The 21,284-nt window shown below is 42.5% G+C and overlaps 1 pseudogene across 1 annotated transcript in view; it reads left to right on the top strand.

The window, feature by feature from the left end:
* LOC143785572 (uncharacterized) overlaps positions 1–14,286 on the top strand; it is a 40,967-nt pseudogene extending 26,681 nt beyond the window's left edge. The window contains exon 3 of the transcript XR_013218019.1: positions 11,862–14,286. The product of XR_013218019.1 is annotated as an uncharacterized LOC143785572 (transcript). The remainder of the gene's footprint in view (positions 1–11,861) is intronic.
* Positions 14,287–21,284: the final 6,998 nt, after the last annotated feature.

Consider the following 21,284-nt stretch of genomic DNA (forward strand, 5'->3'; position numbering starts at 1 on the left):
TCTCCCCTTGCTCTATAATGAACTGTCAAGTCCTATGAGGTGAATTACGCTACTAATCTGGGTTGGCTCCGGACCCGTTAATAATTAAGAAATCTTAGCTGGTGCCAGCAGGATTTGTCCTGTGCAATTGAGAGGCTTTGTAGCGACTGGCGGCGTTGATAATTATTGTTCCCACCTGAGTGGGAGTAGTTATATCGCCCTCACTGCAGTGTGCCCATTTGCGAGAACAAAGTAAGGCAGCCTTTCTGGCGACTAATTATCCTAGGTGCAGTACCCGGTCCGACCTGAGGGTAAGAGGGGCGCCAGAGAGCACAAGTTCCAAACCAGAAGTGGGATATAGATAAATCCCCTTCAGAAAGAACTAGGGGCAACCAAACAACCCCGGTTCATGACAAATTGGTGTGAGTGGCGAGGAAGATAAAGGTATCCTCCCTGTGAACCGTGACAACACGATTATATGAGAGTATCCAATACTCTGTCACATGAAAGATGGGGTGCTAGTGGGCAACTTGAGGTAGTCACTGAACAATAAACATAATTTTGACGCCGTTCACTCCAGGGTATGCAGTATATTGAACTCGATTATTCATTATTCAAGAACAGTCCAGGCCACAGACATAGACATATAATTAGTGATGTTACCATAAACCTACAATTATACCTGAGGTTGGTGCCTCTCCCGAATCCTCCGTAGACATGAATGTTTGACCAAGTATTCATCTGTGCTCTATGGGGAGAGCGAAGAAACATGCTCCCATATTATCAATCAGTGTTCATCACAAGCCAATATCTGTCTGTCTAAATGGACCCTTAAAAAGTACCTGTCAGCTACAAAATAAATATTTACCTGCAGTTATAATGGTAATCTGAGAGTAAATGGCATTTAAAGCATGTTAGACAGTTTTACTGGAAGAGTGGCTGCAGGGAGAAAATGAAGTAATGTTTTCTCTTTAGCCGCTCACTTCCAGTCATTGAGGTGGTGCAGGGAGCTGTAACTGCTCAGAAAGAGGTGAATGTTACAGCCCACTGCTTCACCTGAAAGAGAAAAGGTAGTGGCTTCAAGGAGAATACAACTGATTGACATAGGAAGTTAATTGAGGCTCATTGGCTTTCATTTTGATGTAGAGATGATAGTTTGTTTCCCCTCTCTCATTCATTTTTTATTATTGCTGAACATTTTATATTTATACGAGGGATGCGCTGCCGACAGTGAACATTTGTATGCTCGTATAAAATATGCTATCGATGACGAATGTTTTATTTGTTAACATTTGATTTTTGTAGTAGACAATGATCAGGAATGAACATAAGAAAAATTGATTCTTTGTGCAATCATGACATCATGTAATTGACAATTTAATAAGTTATTAACCGTTTCACCCTGAAGGCTGTTTTCACCTTCCTGACCAGGCCAATTTTTTCAATTTCGACCAGTCACTTCATAATAGCTATGAAACGCTTCAACGGATCTCATTGATTCTGATATTTATTTCGTGACATATTGTACTTCAGGATAGTGGTAACATTTGTTCGATATTACTTTATATGCATTTATTTGTGAAAATATCGGAAATTTGGCCAAAATTTAGCAATTTTCAAACTTTGAATTTTTATGGGTTTTTTTAGGCAACGTAGCACATTTAAAATGACTTTGAGAGGCCTATTTGTCAGACAATATGCAAAAGTTACACCTTTCTACAAACAGCATCCCCCAAAACGTTCAAAACTACATTTGAGAAATTTATTACGGTAACTCTTCAGGTGCGTCCCAGAAATTGATGCAATGTGGAAGGAAAACATGAAATTTCTACTTTTACCCACAAAAATGTTACATTAGCCCCAAATTTTCATTTTCTCAAGGGTATAAGGAGAAAATGCACCACAAAATCTCTCCAGACCTGGTCATCCTCGCCAGTGAAAGTTTACTTGCTGATTTCATGGACGTGGAGTTGCTGAAATTGATGTGCTGAAGTTGGAGTTCGTTGTTGCTGCTGGAAATTGTCGTATGCTGTTTTGGGTGTATGCTTTCTTCATTATCCTATTTCCATTTGGTTTGTACATTTCTATCTTTTCCTGTATTCCTCTCTACCTTTGGTGAGTGTTCCATTTGTAAGTTGTTTTTTGTTATGCCGGTTTGTATTATGTGTTTATACACCAACATTTCTGTCCCTGGCAGCTTAGGGTATTACAGGAGAACAGTAAGGCTGGTGGCCCAAACCTCCTCACCTTTAGAGGTACCTTTGGCAGCAGGGATAGTTAGGTCTTCAGCCCTAGGGACGGTTCAGGGCCCCTTTCCCTAATCATGTTCTGTCACAGTGTGACATTTTCACAGGCCTTACTTTTTTGGATTTTGAAATGGAACCCTTCGTCAACCTTGTGAGTAGTGTTGAGCGATACCGTCCGATACTTGAAAGTATCGGTATCGGAAAGTATCGGCCGATACCGGCAAAGTATCGGATCCAATCCGATTCCGATACCCGATACCAATACAAGTCAATGGGACTCAAGTATCGGACGGTATTCCTGATGGTTCCCAGGGTCTGAAGGAGAGGAAACTCTCCTTCAGGCCCTGGGATCCATATAAATGTGTAAAAGAAAGAATTAAAATAAAAAATATCGCTATACTCACCTGTCCGACGCAGCCTGGACCTCAGCGAGGGAACCGGCAGCGTTGTTTGTTTAAAATTCGCGCTTTTACTTGGTTACGTGAAGTCCCGGCTTGTGATTGGTCAGGGCGGCCATGTTGCCGGGACGCGGACCAATCACAGCAAGCCGTGACGAAATTACGTCACGGCTTGCTGTGATTGGTCCGCGTCCCGGCAACATGGCCGCCATTAACCAATCACAAGCCGTGACGTCACGGGAGGCTGGACACGCGCGCTTTTTAAAAAGCGCGCGTGTCCAGCCTCCAGTGACGTCCCGGCTTATGATTGGTCACGGCGCCATGTTGCCGGGACGCGGACCAATCACAGCAAGCCGTGACGAAATTACGTCACGGCTTGCTGTGATTGGTCCGCGTCCCGGCAACATGGCCGCCATTAACCAAACACAAGCCGTGACGTCACGGGAGGCTGGACACGCGCGCTTTTTAAAATGGGCGCGTGTCCAGCCTCCCGTGACGTCCCGGCTTGTGATTGGTTGCGTCTCCCATGTGACTGCGACGCAACCAATCACAACGCCGGAACGTAATTTTAAAATCCTGAAGGACCTGAAATTACGTCACGGCTTGCTGTGATTGGTTGCGTCGCCCATGTGACTGCGACGCAACCAATCACAACGCCGGAACGTAATTTTAAAATCCTGAAGGACCTGAAATTACGTCACGGCTTGCTGTGATTGGTTGCGTCCCGGTCACATGGGCGGCACGCAACCAATCACAAGCCGGGACTCACGTAAAGGAAAGAAAAGCGCGAATTTTAAACAAAGAACGCTGCCGCTTCCCTCGGTAAGGTGCAGGCTGCGTCGGAGAGGTGAGTATAGCAATATTTTTTATTTTAATTCTCTCTTTTACACATTTTTACATTAATGTTGTTTCGATACCGATACCCGATATCACAAAAATATCGGATCTCGGTATCGGAATTCCGATACAGCAAGTATCGGCCGATACCCGATACTTGCAGTATCGGAATGCTCAACACTACTTGTGAGACATCTGCAGGGTTTGAGCTATCAGACCTACGGTCTAAGGTTTCTTCACACCAGATACTTGAACCGGAATCTAAAGTATCACTCCCAGATAGCTTTTTATTTTTGAGGGGGGGGGGGTCAGAATAAATTTATCGCATTCTGGTAAGCCCGTAAGCTGTATTTCATATTTTGTCCGCAGTCATCTGGGAGTGAGGTACAGAGGATGGGAATTGTTGTCTCCCTCCTTCAAGGAGACCCTCAATCTTGGGCCTTCTCACATCCGATTCATAGTCACTCCAGTTTGTGGATGGATTTTTCAGGGCTCTTTGCCTCGTTTATGATGACCCGCACCGAGTCTCCCTTGCGGAATCTAAAATAGGTAAGATCCAGCAGGGAGACCAACTGGCGGAGGAATTTTGTTTAGAATTCTGTAGATGGGCCACTGACACCCAGTGGAATGACCCCGCCCTTAGGAGTCAGTTTTGATAGTGCCTGTCTGAATGGTTAAAAAACACATCTGTGGAGTCCGTCAGATTCGTGGCCAGGAACAGAACCTTATCAAATGCTGTCCGGCGGGCTATCTGGTTAAAAAGATGGTCAGGGGATACACAATCTAAAAAAGCTGTGTTCCATTCCCTTCTCGGGTGCCAGAGTGTTTGGCCCGGTTCTAGATGATATTCTAGAGAAGCCATCTGACAAAAACATGGAGTTCCCAGAGGACAAGCCAAAACAGTACCAGCCTTTTCGTAGACCCCCAACTCTCCCGGAGGTCAGGCTACAAAGGGAAGGGAAAGTCGTGCAGGTGGAGCTACCCCAAAGGTGGTAGGGGTAAGGAGTCTATCTTTGGTTCAGGGTCAGGAAAATAATGATGCTGTGAGAGTGGGGGGATGACAAAGATCGTACTTGAAAGGTTGGCAAGAGATCTCGGAAAATCAGCATAGAGTTTACCCAGACCCCACCAGGAAGGTTCATTCTAACAAATTCCCATCTCCATTTTTCCGCTCCCCCATGTGATCCAATGTTCAGGATTTTCTAAACATTGGAGCGATAGTTCCGGTTTCCGAGGAAGAAAGGTTCAGAGGCCACTACTCCAGTCTCTTCTCTGTCAAAAAACCCTCAGGAGAAAGTCACACAATAATAAATATGAAACCCCTAAACCGCTGTGTCAGGCACAAAAAATTCCCTAGCTGGATGGCTTCCTTATGGCCAGCTTCAGGGAAGAGCTTATGCAGCGTTGTAAAACCTCAGAGCGCATGCTTTAAGATCTAGGCTGGGTGATAAATTGGAGGAAGTCGGTTCTCTCTCCAGAATCCAGGAAAAATTTCCTGGCGTTCTCCTAGACTCTCACCTATGAACATCCTTTTTACCAGCAGAGAAGGAAGCCTCAATATGGGGCAGGATCCATCAGTTTTCAGAGAGCCGTTCCATCAGAGAGGCGATGAGGATCCTGGGACTGATGACGTCCTGTATCCCCTGTGTTCGGTGGAGTCTGTTCCACACCCAGGGACTCCAGGAGGCCATTTTATCTGCCTGGGACAGACTCTAGCTATCCCCGGATACCGTAGTGCCCCTCTCCTCCTCAATTAGAAGATCTCTAGTCTGGTGGACCATTCCAGAAAACCTCCATTACCATCAATGCGTGTCAATTAGAATTGGGTGGTCATGTGGAAGGAAGATTCTTCCAGGGAACGTGGACTCCAGAAGTCTGAGCTAGGTCCTCAAATTACAGAAAACTGCACGCGGTATGGGAAGTCCTGCTCCAGGTCCAGTCCGTAGTCAAAAACAGGCATGTGAGAATCCTGTAGGACAACACGACTGTGGCCATCAGGGAGGCCCAAGACATCCCTCTCTGCAGCATCTTACAGTTACAATCTTTAGGTGGGCGGAGAAGACAGTTCTGTCTGTTTCAGCGGTTCACCTAGAGGGGTCCCAGAATCAGGTGGCAGACTTCCTAAGCAGGCAGAGGATATCACCCACAGAGTGGGAGGTGAGGGTTCCAGTGTTTCTGAAACTGATAGTGCCCGTATTGTCCATTTTCCAGGAGAGATTCCCCAAACAGCGAAGAAAGGAAGATCACAAAAACGGTGCAGAGTATGCTCCAAGAAAGGAATCCGAAAGATAATTTACCATTGTGAAATCTGCCCTGAGAAACCTGGACTTTGCATGAAGGATTGCTTCAAAGAGTACCACACATTCACAAATTAATTAAAGGGAATCTGTCACCCCCCCCCCCAGGCGTTTGTAACTAAAAGAGCCACCTTGGGCAGCACTAATGCTGCATTCTAACAAGGTGGCTCTTTTAGTTATGCTCCTTGCACACGCTGAAATAAACACTTATAAAATGTGCCCCCTCATACCGTGAAATCACCAGGGAGGCGGGCCTTTCCCCTCTAATTAGACGCAGCACAGCCGTCAGTCATGTCCCCTTGGTGCCGGGCGCCGCCTCCTCAGCCTTGTTTCAATCTGTCCCGGAGCCTGCGCTGTTATGTTATCCCTTGGGCATGCGCAGTGAGCGCTGCCCGTCTTCTGTCATCATTTGATGTCAGGCTTACTGCGCCTGTGCGGCCGCGCTGCTCGAGATCCCGCCCCGCAGTGTCTTCTGATTTATTCACACTGCGAGACTGGGATCCCTAATCACATGCCACGGCATGAGGGGGCACATTTTATAAGTGTTTATTTCAGCGTGTGCAAGGAGCATAATTAAAAGAGCTCTTTTAGTTACAAACGTCTGGGGGGGGTGACAGGTTCCTTTTAAATTTATTTTTACCCTGTTGACACAACACACTTTTATAATCTTATGTACTCAGCACAATTTACACATAACACCACATTTTAAATTCGTACTCCAGTAAAACCAAAAGCATTATAATCATTACCATAAAACGATGCCTCTAGATAAATTACTTCAGTGGTGTAGTTTCCAAAATAGGGTCAGTTGTGGGGGATTTCCACTGTTTAGGCATATCATGGGCTCTGCAAATGCAACATGACGCCCGCAGACCATTCTTTCAGGCTGGGGTCACACATGCGAGTTTTACGGACGTAAGAGCGCAGAAACTACGTCCGTAAAACTCGCATTACATACGGCACAATTATTCTCAATGGGGCTGCTCCTATTAGCCGTATATTACGGTTCAGTATTATACGGCTTTCTACGGCCGTACAAAATCGCAGCATGCTGCGTTTGTCAGCGTACTGCGCAAATAATACGCCAATGAAAGTCTATGGGGGCGCGAAAAATACGGATTCCACACGGACCTGCAGTGTGACTTGCGAGAAATACGCAGCGCTGTTAGTGAAAAGTCGGTAATTCAATTGCCGGCTTTTCATTTCTCCTGCACAAACCCGACAGGATATGAGACATGGTTTTCATACAGTAAACCATCTCATATCCCCTTTTTTGTTGCATATTCCACACTACTAATGTTAGTAGTGTGTATGTGCAAAATTTCAGCGCTGTAGCTGCTGAAATAAAGGGTTAAATGGCGGAAAAAATTGGCGTGGGCTCCCGCGCAATTTTCTCCGCCAGAGCGGTAAAGCCAGTGACTGAGGGCAGATATTAATAGCCAGGAGAGGGTCCATGGTTATTGGCCCCCCCGTGGCTAAAAACATCTGCCCCCAGCCACCCCAGAAAAGGCACATCTGGAAGATGCGCCAATTCTGGCACTTGGCCACTCTCTTCCCACTCCCTGTAGCGGTGGGATATGGGGTAATGAAGGGTTAATGCCACCTTGCTATTGTAAGGTGACATTAAGCCAGATTAATAATGGAGAGGCGTCAATTATGACACCTATCCATTATTAATCCAATTGTAGGAAAGGGTTAAAAAACACACACACACATGATTACAAAGTAGTTTAATGAAATAAACACAGCGGTTGTTGTAATAATTTATTGTTCTCCCATTCCATTTCCAGGACCTCGCTTGGCAACATAATAAACGCACAAGATACATACCTTCTGCTGTCAGATCTCGTCCCACGAAGTAATCCATCTGAAGGGGTTAACTAATATTACAGGCAGGAGCCCTGCAAATGCAGCTGTGCTCCCTGCCTGTAATCCCCAGCGAATGAATGAAATGTAGGTCATTGACCTACATTTCCTTCAGTCGCGGTGATGCGCCCCTGCTGGATGTTCTCATGAACTGCAGCCTGGGAACTTTTTCCCACGCTCCAGGTCATATGAGGACATCCACCAGGGGGCGCATCACCGCGACTGAAGGAAATGTAGGTCAATGACCTACATTTCATTCATTCCCCGGGGATTACAAGCACGGAGCACAGCTGCATTTGCAGGGCTCCTGCCTGTAATATTAGTTAACCCCTTCAGATGGATTACTTCGTGGGACGAGATCTGACAGCAGAAGGTATGTATCTTGTGCGTTTATTATGTTGCCAAGCGAGGTCCTGGAAATGGAATGGGAGAACAATAAATTATTACAACAACCGCTGTGTTTATTTCATTAAACTACTTTGTAATCATGTGTGTGTGTGTTTTTTAACCCTTTCCTACAATTGGATTAATAATGGATAGGTGTCATAATTGACGCCTCTCCATTATTAATCTGGCTTAATGTCACCTTACAACAGCAAGGTGGCATTAACCCTTCATTACCCCATATCCCACCGCTACAGGGAGTGGGAAGAGAGTGGCCAAGTGCCAGAATTGGCGCATCTTCCAGATGTGCCTTTTCTGGGGTGGCTGGGGGCAGATGTTTGTAGCCACGGGGGGGCCAATAACCATGGACCCTCTCCTGGCTATTAATATCTGCCCTCAGTCACTGGCTTTACCGCTCTGGCGGAGAAAATTGCGCGGGAGCCCACGCCAATTTTTTCCGCCATTTAACCCTTGATTTCAGCAGCTACAGCGCTGAAATTTTGCACATACACACTACTAACATTAGTAATGTGGAATATGCAAAAAAAAAGGGGATATGAGATGGTTTACTGTATGTAAACCATGTCTCATATCCTGTCGGGTTTGTGCAGGAGAAATGAAAAGCCGGCAATTGAATTAGCGGCTGTTCACAGATATCGCGCTGAATGAAATCTAAATACAGAATATATATATATGTGTCTCAATGACATATATATATATATATATACTGTATATATGTTTTCCCTAACATTTGAGCACATAAATCCATTAGATGTCGGTTTTGCAAGCCTGCGCGAAAATCTCGCAGTACGGATGCCATACGGATTACATACGGAGGATGCCATGCGCAAAATACGCTGAAACACCCTGACTACGGATCAATATTTTGGGGACATTTCTCCGTATTACGGCCGTAGTACGGACGTATAATACGTGGCGTATTTTCTTACGCCATGTGTGACCCCAGCCTCAAAGTTTGCATTCCAAAATGTCACACCTTCCCTTCCGAGCCCTGACTTGCGCCCAAACAGTGGTTTTCCCCTACATACTTGGTATGGGCGTACTCAAGAGAAATTGCACAACAACTGTTGCAGTCCATTTTCTCCTGTTACCTTTGTTAAAATAAAAAATTTTTGGCTAAAAGATAATTTTTGTGGAAAAAACGTGATTTTTTTTTTATTTTTCACTTCTCTGCGTTCTAAACATCTGAGAAGCACCTGTGGGTTCAAAGCTCTCACCACACATCTAGATAGGTTCCTTGAGGGGTCAAGTTTCCAAAATGGGGTCACTTGTGAGGGGTTTCCGCGGTTTAGGTACATTAGGGGTTCTTCGAACACAACATAGGGTCCGATCTCTATTCCGGCCAATTTTGTGTTCAAAAAGTCAGATGGTGCTCCTTCCCTTCTGAGTCCTGCCGTGTGCCCAGACCGTGGTTTTCCCTCACATATGGGGTATCTGTGAACTCAGGAGCAATTGCACAACAACTTTTGTGAACCATTTTCTCCTGTTATCCTAGTTAAAATAAAAAACAATGGGGCTGAAAGATGATTTTTGTGGAAAAGAGGTGATTTTTTAAAAAAATTTCACGGCTCTAAGTTATAAACTTCTGAGAAGTACCTGTGGGTTCAAAGTCCTCACCACACATCTAGATAGGTTCCTTGAGGGGTCTAGTTTCCAAAATGTGGTCCCTTGTGGGGGTTTCCTCTGTTTAGGCACATCATGGTCTCTCCAAATGGGACATGACGTCCGCTAATGATTCCAGGAAATTTTACATTCAAAAATTTCCACTGTTTTAGCACATCAAGGGCTCTTCGAACGCAACATTGTGTCCAATCTCAATTTCAGTCAATTTTGCTCTCAAAAAGTCAGATGGTGCTCCTTCCCTTATGAGAAAATACACCAAAGAGATCAAAACTATATCATAATCACTATATCATAATCACTGTGTGATCTAGCCTCTTAGACCTACTCTAAGCAATTGCATGCCAATTTTCCTTGTGATATATGATTATGACTATCATGGTCAGGAATAGCTATTGAGACTAAAAGGCTGGAGCGACTGCCCCAATGTATACATTCCCTATTTTGGACCAGTCCAGCAAGACTAAAGTCTCATCTGATAGATAGATCACGATATATAGTTTTCCTCAAAAGTCAGAACCTAGGGGCATCATAGACAGTTTAACTGTATGTTTGATGCATGTTGATTTATTACTATAGCTCTTTACAATAGGGGCAGGCAGGGTTTCTGAGGGACTACCGACGTTGAGCGGGGACGCCACATCGAACTTTAGGGTGCCAACCTCCGCTGGTAGGTAGTACTACAGCAAATAAGGGACCTACTATGGTCAGTATAGGATTGGCAATATACTCCACTCAATCCCTGCTTTATAATTGTCGTTTTTTGACATTCCCTCCCCTATCTAAAGAGCTTGGGAGGTGTTTTCTATAACTTTTTTTCTCATTAATTTTTGTATTATTACTCTTAGTTAAATTTGATAGGGTTTTTTGTTCTCTTTGGTGTATTTTTTCTGAATATTTACCCATTAAATATTACCTGGTTTTCCCCTTCCCTTATGAGCCCTGCTGTGCATGTAAACAGTGGTTTTCCCCCACATAAGTAGTATATGCGTACTCAGGAGAAATTGCACAACTTTTAGGGTTCATTTTCTCCAGTTACAATTGTGAAAATAAAAATATCGGGGCTAAAATATCATTTTTGTGACTAAAAAGTTAAATGTTCATTTTCCTTCCACGTTGCTTCAGTTCCTGTGAAGAATGTGAAGTTTTTAGAATGGTGTTACTTTTGGGTATTTTCTGTTATATAGACCCTTCAAAGTCACTTCAAATATAATGTGGTCCCTAAAAAAAAAATGGTGTTATAAAAATGAGAAATCGATAGTCATCTTTTAACCATTATAACTTCCTAACAAAAAAATAATAATTGTGGTGATGTAAAGTAGACATGTGGGAATTGTTACTTGTTAACTATTTTTGGTGACACCACTCTGATTTAAGGGCATAAGAATTTAAAGTTCGAAAATTGCTAAATTTTCTAACGTTTCGCCAAATTTCCTATTTTTTTTTTCAAAAATAAATGCAAATCATATCGAAGAAATTTTACCACTATCATGAAATACAATATGTTGTGAGAAAACAGTCTCAGAATTGCTAGGATCTGTTGAAGCGTTCCAGAGCTATTACCTCATAAAGTGGAAAAAAAAATGGCCTGGTCAGGAAAATGAAAGCAGGGTTCGGGATGAAGGGGTTAAATATGTATTTATAGGTGTGTATATATATATATATATATATATATATATATATATATATATATATATATATATATATATTTTTTTTTTTTTTTTTTTTTTTTTTGTTGTTTTTTTTTTTAAATGTATACCTTTTAAAAAAAAATTCTCTTAGCCCCTCTATGGGACTTTAACTTTATAAACCCTGATCTCTGTTATAATACATTGCAAAGCATCACAGCTTCAGTTATACACTGACCCAAGCGCCATAGACCTTGCTCTTACCATGCTCTTTGGAGCTTGTTGTAGCCTGGTGACCCAGATGTCATCATGACGACCCCAGTCATATCTTTTTGTGTTCTAAATGCTGCAATCAGTATCGATAGCAGCATTTAGGGGGTTAAAGTGAAAGGAGCGGCGCAGGCACTGCTCCTGGCACTTACTGCTGGGTCTCGGTTTTATGTAGAACATTGCTACATACCTTAATAGAACATTGCTGTATACCTTACAATCTGTATGGTATTTTATACTTTTACTTTTTTTTTTACATTTTTAAGTTTCAGATGTAAATTAATGTAATTTTTATGTTTATTTTGTTCTTGGCAGATGATTGGACCAACAGCTCTGCAGGAAATCTGATGTGTTCTTATTTTAAAGCAGAAGATGATGGCTTCAAACAAGAAACCTATGAAGAGCATAGCAACATCTCAGATAGACCCTCATCCCTTCATATCAAAGAACTATCATCTGATTCTTTTAAAGTACTATCTCCTAATTCAGCACAGACTTTCAAGAAAAATAAAAGAGAGCCCACAAGAAAGAAGACAATTTCATGCTCAGAATGTGAGAAATGTTTTACAAATAAAAGGAATCTTGCTACACATAGAAAAATTCACACAGGAGAGAAGCTATTTTCATGTTCAGAATGTGGCAAAAGTTTTACTAAGAAATCTCATCTTGTTACCCATGAGATTGTTCACACCGGAGAGAAGCCATTTTCATGTTCAGAATGTGGCAAATGTTTTTCTTACAAATCAGTTCTTGTTAACCATGAGAGACGTCACTCCGGAGAGAAGCCATATTCATGTTCAGAATGTGGGAAATGTTTCACAGATAAATCATCTCTTGTTACACATCAAAGAATTCATACAGGAGAGAAGCCATTTTCATGTTCAGAATGTGGGAAATGTTTTAGTGATAAATCTCATCTTATTAGCCATGAGATTGTTCACACCGGAGAGAAACCATCTTCATGTTCAGAATGTGGCAAATGTTTTACTAAGAAATCTCATCTTATTAGCCATGAGATTGTTCACACCGGAGAGAAGCCATTTTCATGTTCAGAATGTGGCAAATGTTTTACTAAGAAATCTCTTCTTATTAGACATGAGAGATGTCACACCGGTGAGAAGCCATTTTCATGTTCAGAATGTGGCAAATGTTTTACTAAGAAATCTCGTCTTATTAGCCATGTGAGACGTCACACTGGAGAGAAGCCATTTTCATGTTCAGAATGTGGCAAATGTTTTACTGAGAAATCTCATCTTGTTACCCATGAGATTGTTCACACTGGAGAGAAGCCATTTTCATGTTCAGAATGCGGCAAAAGTTTTTCTTACAAATCAGTTCTTGTTAAGCATGAGAGAAGTCACACCGGAGAGAAGCCATTTTCATGTTCAGAATGTGGCAAATGTTTTTCTTACAAATCAGTTCTTGTTAACCATGAGAGACGTCACATCGGAGAGAAGCCATATTCATGTTCAGAATGTGGGAAATGTTTCACAGATAAATCATCTCTTGTTACACATCAAAAAATTCATACAGGAGAGAAGCCATTTTCATGTTCAGAATGTGGGAAATGTTTTAGTGATAAATCTCATCTTATTATCCATGAGATTGTTCACACTGGAGTGAAGCCATTTTCATGTTCAGAATGCGGCAAAAGTTTTTCTTACAAATCAGTTCTTGTTAAGCATGAGAGACGTCACACCGGAGAGAAGCCATATTCATGTTCAGAATGTGGGAAATGTTTCACAGATAAATCATCTCTTGTTACACATCAAAGAATTCATACAGGAGAGAAGCCATTTTCATGTTCAGAATGTGGGAAATGTTTTACTGAGAAATCTCATCTTGTTACCCATGAGATTGTTCACACTGGAGAGAAGCCATTTTCATGTTCAGAATGCGGCAAAAGTTTTTCTTACAAATCAGTTCTTGTTAAGCATGAGAGAAGTCACACCGGAGAGAAGCCATTTTCATGTTCAGAATGTGGGAAATGTTTTTCTGACAAATCAGTCCTTGTTGACCATGAGAAACGTCACTCCGGAGAGAAGCCATTTTCATGTTCAGAATGTGGGAAATGTTTTACTAACAAATCTAATCTTATTAGCCATGAGAGACATCACACCGAAGAGAATCCATTTTCATGTCCAGAATGTGGGAAATGTTTTACTAAGAAATCTCATCTTGTTACCCATGAGATTGTTCACACTGGAGAGAAGCCATTTTCATGTTCAGAAGGTGGGAAATGTTTTACTAAAAAAATCACATCTTGTTAGCCATCAGAGAACTCAAAGTCGGAAGAAGCCATTTTAATCCCTTCATGACCAAGCCCAAATATGACATGTATCACGTTATTGTGGTCAAAACATTTTTTTCAACATATTAGTTTTTGCAGAATGTTTTTCATTCACATCATACTTTGTTATTAACTTTGGGTGTGGTGGGTTTCCCCTGGTTATATCCTCAAGGTAACTGTACCATTTGTATACCTATGTCCATTTAAAGGGACTCTGTCCCCTGATTTTGGCGGGCCCTGTGTTCGGTACGATGGGCGGTGTTTTCTCTTGTTTCATTCACCCCTTCCTTTCCCGCTGGCCGCACTATTTTCTCGAATGTGAGTTGGTTTCCTCCGTCGTGCACGCGTGCGCAATGCAGTCTTGCCTTGCGCACGCGCAGTATGCTTTGCCCAACTGCGGGCAAAGCCGAAAAGCATTAGTGCGCATGCGCTGCCGCACTATGTCCCGGAACACAGTGAAATACTTCCAGGACATAGTGCGGCGGTGCATGCGCACTAATGCTTTTATAGGAAGCTCAGAACCAACTGTGTTTGGATGTACGGTAATTAAAATCACAGCATGGTGAAGGGCGGGACGTTCAAGTCAGAAAAAATAGTACATAGTAGATATAGAAAAACTGACTGAACAATCATCTAGTCTGAACTGGTGCATATCCAAAAAAGTAATATAGCAAATAGATCAATGGCTGCACTCAAAATTTACTTGTGCTAAAGCAAAGAAATGTGCAATATATGAAACGTGAATAGCATAATGGCTTGTGAAATTTATGAAAAAACACATGAGATTTTTAGCACAAGATTTGGCCAAAAGTTGTGAGCCCATCCACCAATTGTCAAGGTAATCTCAAAACGGATGGGTACCTGAGCTGACTGCCTAGTGTGAACACTTACCTATGGCTAATAACATGGTAAAGCCTGCTTTTATAGGAAGCTCAGAACCAACTGTGTTTGGATGTAATTAAAATCACAGCATGGTGAAGGGCGGGACGTTCAAGTCAGAAAAAATAGTACATAGTAGATATAGAAAAACTGACTGAACAATCATCTAGTCTGAACTGGTGCATATCCAAAAAAAAGTAATATAGCAAATAGAATTTCACAAGCCATTATGCTATTCACGTTTCATATATTGCACATTTGCTTGCTTTAGCACAAGTAAATTTTGAGTGCAGCCATTGATCTATTTGCTATATTACTTTTTTTTGGATATGCACCAGTTCAGACTAGATGATTGTTCAGTCAGTTTTTCTATATCTACTATGTGCCCGCAATAGGCGCGGACTGAATCGCGATCCGCCCAACCTATTAACTAGTTAAATGCCGCTTTCAAACTCTGACAGCGGCATTTAACAAGCACTTCCGGCCATCGGACGGATGTGGACGGCGCTCATAGCAATGCTGTAATTCGGCTACATAGAGGTGATCTGAGAATTGCCTCTATGTAGCAGTGGTGATCGAGTTGTGGCAGCTTCTAGCTTCCCGGGGAGGGTATTGAGGCATGCCAAAAGTTAAAAAAAAAAAAAAAAAAAAAAAAGTGTTTAAAAATATGAAAAAAAAAAAATACATGAGTTCAAATCAAACCTCTTTCGCCCCATTCAAAATAAAACATTGAAAATAAAATCAAATATACACATATTCGGTATCGCCGCGTTCATAATCGCCCGATCTATCAATAAAAAAAAGATTAGCCTGATCGTTAAACGGCATAGCGAGAAAAAAAAAAATCAAAATGCCAGAATTACGTTTTTGTGGTCACTGCGACATTGCATTAAAATGCAATAACGGGCGATCAAAATACCGTAATGTATCTGCACAAAAGTGGTATCATTAAAAACGTTAGCTCTGTGCGCAAAAAATAAGCCCTCCCCCAACCCAGATTCCGAAAAATGGATATAGTACGGGTATTGGCAAATTGTGCCTTTTTTCCCCTTTTTTTTTTTTACAAACTTTGGAATTTTTTTTCACCACTTAGATAAAAAAGAACCTTGACATGTTTGGTGTCTATGAACTCGTAATGACCTGGAGAATTTAGTGAACCTAGCAAAAAAGACAAACAAAAAACAAGTGAGGGATTGCACGTTTTTTTCAATTTCACCACACTTGGAATTTTTTTTCCCAATGTCGAGTACATGACATACTAAAACCAATGGTGTTGTTCAAAACTACAACTCGTCCCGCAAAAAATAAGCCCTCACATGGCCATATTGATTCAAAAATAAAAAAGTTATGGCTCTGGGAAGGAGGGGAGGAAAAAACGAAAACGCAAAACCGAAAAAAGCTCCGTTCATGAAGGGGTTAATGATCTTTTGTGCACTATTTTTATGGTTGATAGTATAACACATCACATTGATATGAGAATATGGATTTAAGTGTAAGGGTGTATCTTTTTTTGTGCGGCTTTAAGCACATCCTCACACACCCCACACATTGATTGCAACTTTGCCTAAGGCCAGTCTCACACGTCCAGATAATTCCGGTACCGGAGTTATCCGTGTGTCCGTGTGCTCACGTGGCACATCAGTGTGGCACATGTGCGGCAGCCGTGTGCCGACTGAGGACCACACGGACCGTGCAGAAGACAGCGCTAGAGTTAAGCGCTGTCCCCCATGCGTGTGGTGCTGAAGCCGGCATTCATTCCATCTCCCCAGCAGCGTTCGCTGGAGAGAAGGAATGACAAATCAAGGTTTTTTGGGTTTTTTTGTGTTTAAAATAAAGTTCGTGGTCACCTCCCGCCTCCCACTCCCTGTGCGCCCGCCCGCTTGCATTAAAATACTCACCCAGATCCCGCGATGCTTCCTCTCAGCACCGGCAGCTTGTCCTGTGTGAGCGGTCACGTGTTGCCGCTCATTACAGGGATGAATATGCGGCTCCACCTCCCATAGGCACTGACATGTCTCCGTGTTTTGCAAACGGACACACGGTCCATGAAAACACGCTGACATGTGCAGAGATACATTTATTTTAATGTGTCTACGTGAGTCAGTGTCTCCGGTACGTGAGGAAACTGTCACCACACGTACCGGAGCCACAGATGTGTGAAACAGGCCTAAAACATTTGGGATTTTTATGCGTGTTTGGGTGTGCTCTCGCCTGCACTGAACAATGATGTATGATGTACCTGATCTTGTATGTGCATAATAGGATAAAACAATCATATCTTTAGGTATACACATATATACCTGTATGTGTATGAGGTTTACTGTCCGGTTATACCCACCTCTTTTTTTTTCTGTATTTGTGGCAATCACCCCATGTTTTTATCAATTTTATTATATTTTTCAATAAAGATCATTACTGTTATTTAACGCATGGCTGTGAGTAAAGTTTTTTCTTCTTTGGTGTAATACTATGTTTCTGCTTTATGGCCCTATATGCAAGATAATATTTGGTGTATTTTTGTTATTAACCCCTTAACGACTGGGGGTATTTTTGGTTTTGCATTTTAATTTTTTGCTCCCCTTCTTCCCAGAGTCTTAACTTTTTTATATTTTGGGTGAAAATGGCCATGTAAGGGCTTGTTTTTGCGAGACGAGTTGTACTTTTGAACGACACCAGTCGTTTTACTAGTGGTCGTGTACTAGAAAATGGGAAAAAAATTCCAACTGTGGTTAAATTGCAAAAAAAGTGCAATCCCACACTTGTTTTTTGTTTGGCTTTTTTACTATGTTCACTAAATGCTAAAGACGACCTGCCTTATGATTCTCCAGGTCATTCCGAGTTCATAGACATCAAAAAAAAAAAAGGCCATTTTCCGAGACCCGTAGCGTCTCCATTTTTCGGGGACTGGGACGTTTTTTATACCATTTTGATGTAAATCTGAACTTTTGATCACCCGTTATTGCATTTTATTGCAATGTTTCAGCTACCAAAAAAGCTTAATTCTGGCTTTTTGTTTTTTTTTTTTACATTCTTTTTATATATTGATAAATTGAGCGATTTATGAACGCGGTGATACCAAATATGTGTATATTTGAATTGTTTTATTTTTGCTTGATGCAGCGGTCATGTGACCGTCACGTCATATGGGGCTGTACATACCAAGTGCAGAGGAGGGGCTGGTAAGAGGCAGAGAGTTCAATCCATGTGGGGGCATATCAAAGTGGATAGCAAGTGAGTACAGATGAGAAGAAAGAGGAAAAAGAAAGAAAGAGAAAGGAGAATGTGTGTGTCATGTAGAAGAAAAATGAAAATACCAAAATAAATTGAAATTAGAATACTGTATAACATCAACGTGAAAAATTATTTTAAAATCCGAAATGTTGGCCTACTGAAATGTATGTTCATTAAATGCGCTTAATATTTGGTCGCGGCTCCTTTTGCATCGATTACTGCATCAATGCGGCGTGGCATGGAGGCGATCAGCCTGTGGCACTGCTGAGGTGTTAATGGAAGCCCAGGGTGCTTTGATAGCAGCCTTCAGCTCATCTGCATTATTGGGTCTGATGTCTCTCATCTTCCTCTTGACAATACCCAATAGATTCTCTATGGGGTTAAGGTCAGGCGAGTTTGCTGCCAATCAAGCACAGTGATACTGTTGTTTGTACACCAGGTATTGGTACTTTTGGCAGTGTGGACAGGGGCCAAGTCCTGCTGGGGAATGAAATCTCCATCTCCAAAAAGCTTGTCGGCAGAGGAAAGCATGAAGTTCTCTAAAATGTCCTGGTAGATGGCTGCGCTGACTTTGGTCTTGATAAAACACAGTGGACCTACACCAGCAGATGACATGGCTCCCCAAACCATCACTGATTGTGGAAACGTCACACTAGACCTCCAGCAGCTTGAATTGTGGCCTCTCCACTCTTCCTCCAGACTCTGGGACCTTGATTTCCAAGTGAAATGCAAAATTTACTTTAATCTGAAAACACCTTGAACCATTGAAGAAGAGTGCAGTTGTTTTTCTCTTTGGCCCAGGTAAGACGCTTCTGGAGTTGTCTATTGGTCATGAGCGGCTTGACGCAAGGAATGCGACACTTGTAGCCCATGTCCTGGATACGTCTGTGTATGGTGGCGCTTGCAGTAATGACTCCAGCAGCAGTCCACTCCTTGTGAATCTCCCCCAAATTTTTGAATGACCTTTTCTTAACAATCCTTTCCAGGCTACTGTTATCCCGCTGGCTTGTGCACCTTTTTCTACCATACTTTTTCCTTCCACTCAACTTTCCATTAATATGTTTGGATACAGCACTCTGCTAAAAAAAGCTGGCTGTTCATAATGACCTTTTGTGGTTTACCGTCCTTGTGGAGTGTGTCAATGACAGTATTCTGGACATCTGTCAGGTCAGCAGTCTTCCCCATGATTTTGGGGCTACTGAAACAGACTAAGGGACCTTTTTAAATGCTTAGGAAGTATTTCTGGGTGTTTTTTGTTAATTCTTATATTTTACTGGGATAATGATTTTTGGTGATGCAGCGTTTTTTATCCGCGCATGATGGCAAAAAATGCAGTATTTGCGCTTTTTATGCGCATGCGTTCGATATTTCCAGGAGGGCGTCTCAATGGGCATGTCTCAAAACAGTTCCTGGACATGCGCAGTCCGTAGTACGCAAGCGCATCGAACGCATGCGTACACAAGGACATGCGTACACATGGGTTCCCATAGAAAGTAATCAGTTTTTTTGATGCACTCATCCGCATGCGCATGTCTGCGCATAGTTGACAGATTTTTGACGCCTCCAAAAATGCAACATTGTGCGTTTGCCACGCTCAGCCGCACACCGTGAAAAAAAAGCATGCAAGCGCATACAAACGCATGTCCATGCGTACACCATGTTAAAGATGGGTGCGCATGACGCATGCGGATCGTACGCAGCGCGCACAGACGCAAATGTGAAACCAGCCTAAGCCATAATCATCGACATTAACAGAAATATACACTTGGAATAGATCACTGTGTTTGTAATGACTCTAGATAATACATTAGTTCCACGTTTTGTATTGAAGCACTGAACTAAATTCACTTTTGATGATATTCTAATTTTGAGAGAAGCACTTGTACATGTGTATATATAAAAATACATAATGTGAAAGACCGATGATGTGAAGGGGTGTTATTTTGTGCATAAATAAGCAATAAAAGTGCACAGTACATAAAGGTAAGGATATGAGTGCACAGAACGTGTGCAGAAATAAAAAATTATTTGAGAATAATAAAAAAAAAAGCAATTATAAAATAAATACTGAAATAAAAATCAAACAAAAAAAATGTAAAACAACATTTTTCAAACACGAAAGATCGGAGAAGCAGCGTGGCTGGCTTTATTCTTCCCTGCACTCTCCGTCAGGACCTTACACTCCACCCAGCGATCTCTCATTGACTACAGTCATCACGATTCTGCTCTTCCTCACCTCGGGCAACAGAAGCTGGAAATACAGATTTGCTGACAAGAGAGAACTGAAGGGATCCTAGGTAATAAGAAAGGATCTGCATGGGGTTATTGGTACCTAGTGGGATATTATTTCCTTTAGGACAGTTTTTGGTGGGAAAGTTTCCCGCCACAGAAGGTCTGGACTTTCCCTTTGTTGGTGGATTAGTTGTTTAAGGTAGCGACAGATAGTAAATGGGTGATGATTTGACCAATGACGTTGCTGTTGCAAGGGAATTTAGTTCAGGTAGCAACGGGCAGCGATTGGCTGATTGTTTGACCTATGAGGGTGCTGTTGCAGGGGTGTACCTACTTAGTAGACACTAGAATGTATGGGCTGCTTCCAGGTATGATGTCATTTCCGGGGGCGTGTTCTGACTTATCAAAGGCAGGAAGAGAAGCCGCCATTTGTTTCAGCCAGGGCCGGACTGGCCACTTCTGGCAAATGAAGGGCCGGTGGCAGTAGTGGGCCGCTCGCCAGCGCCGACTCACCCCCCCAGCGCCGCCGCATTCAACTATACCGGCGTCTATGATGCCGGTACAGTTGAATGCAACCAATGATGAAGGAGAGAGCGTCCGCTGTCGCTCCCTCTCCCATAATTCCCCGCTCTGCCTCTGACACTGCGGGTGTGCGATGACGTCATATCATCGCGCACCTGCTGTGTGTCGGGCGGGCAGAATGCAGCTGCCGAGGAGAGTGTTTTTTTTTTTTTTACATATATCAATGAGTGATAACTGGATTGTGGGGCTATTGGGGGGCTGTATTACATTCTATGGGGGCTGGCTGCATTACATTCTATGGGGGCTGGCTGCACTACATTCTATGGGTGCTGTGCTGCGTTACATTCTATGGGGGCTGTGCTGCATTACATTCTATGTGGGCTGGCTGCATTACATTCTATGGGGGCTGGCTGCATTACATTCTATGGGGGCTGTGCTGCATTACAATCTAAGTGGCTGGCTGCATTAGATTCTATGGGGCTGGCTGCATTACATTCTATGGGGGCTGTGCTGTATTACATTCTATGGGGGCTGGCTGCATTACATTCTATAGGGGCTGGCTGCATTACATTCTATGGGGGGCT

Source organism: Ranitomeya variabilis, chromosome 7 (assembly GCF_051348905.1).
Source record: "Ranitomeya variabilis isolate aRanVar5 chromosome 7, aRanVar5.hap1, whole genome shotgun sequence".
NCBI lineage: Eukaryota > Metazoa > Chordata > Amphibia > Anura > Dendrobatidae > Ranitomeya > Ranitomeya variabilis.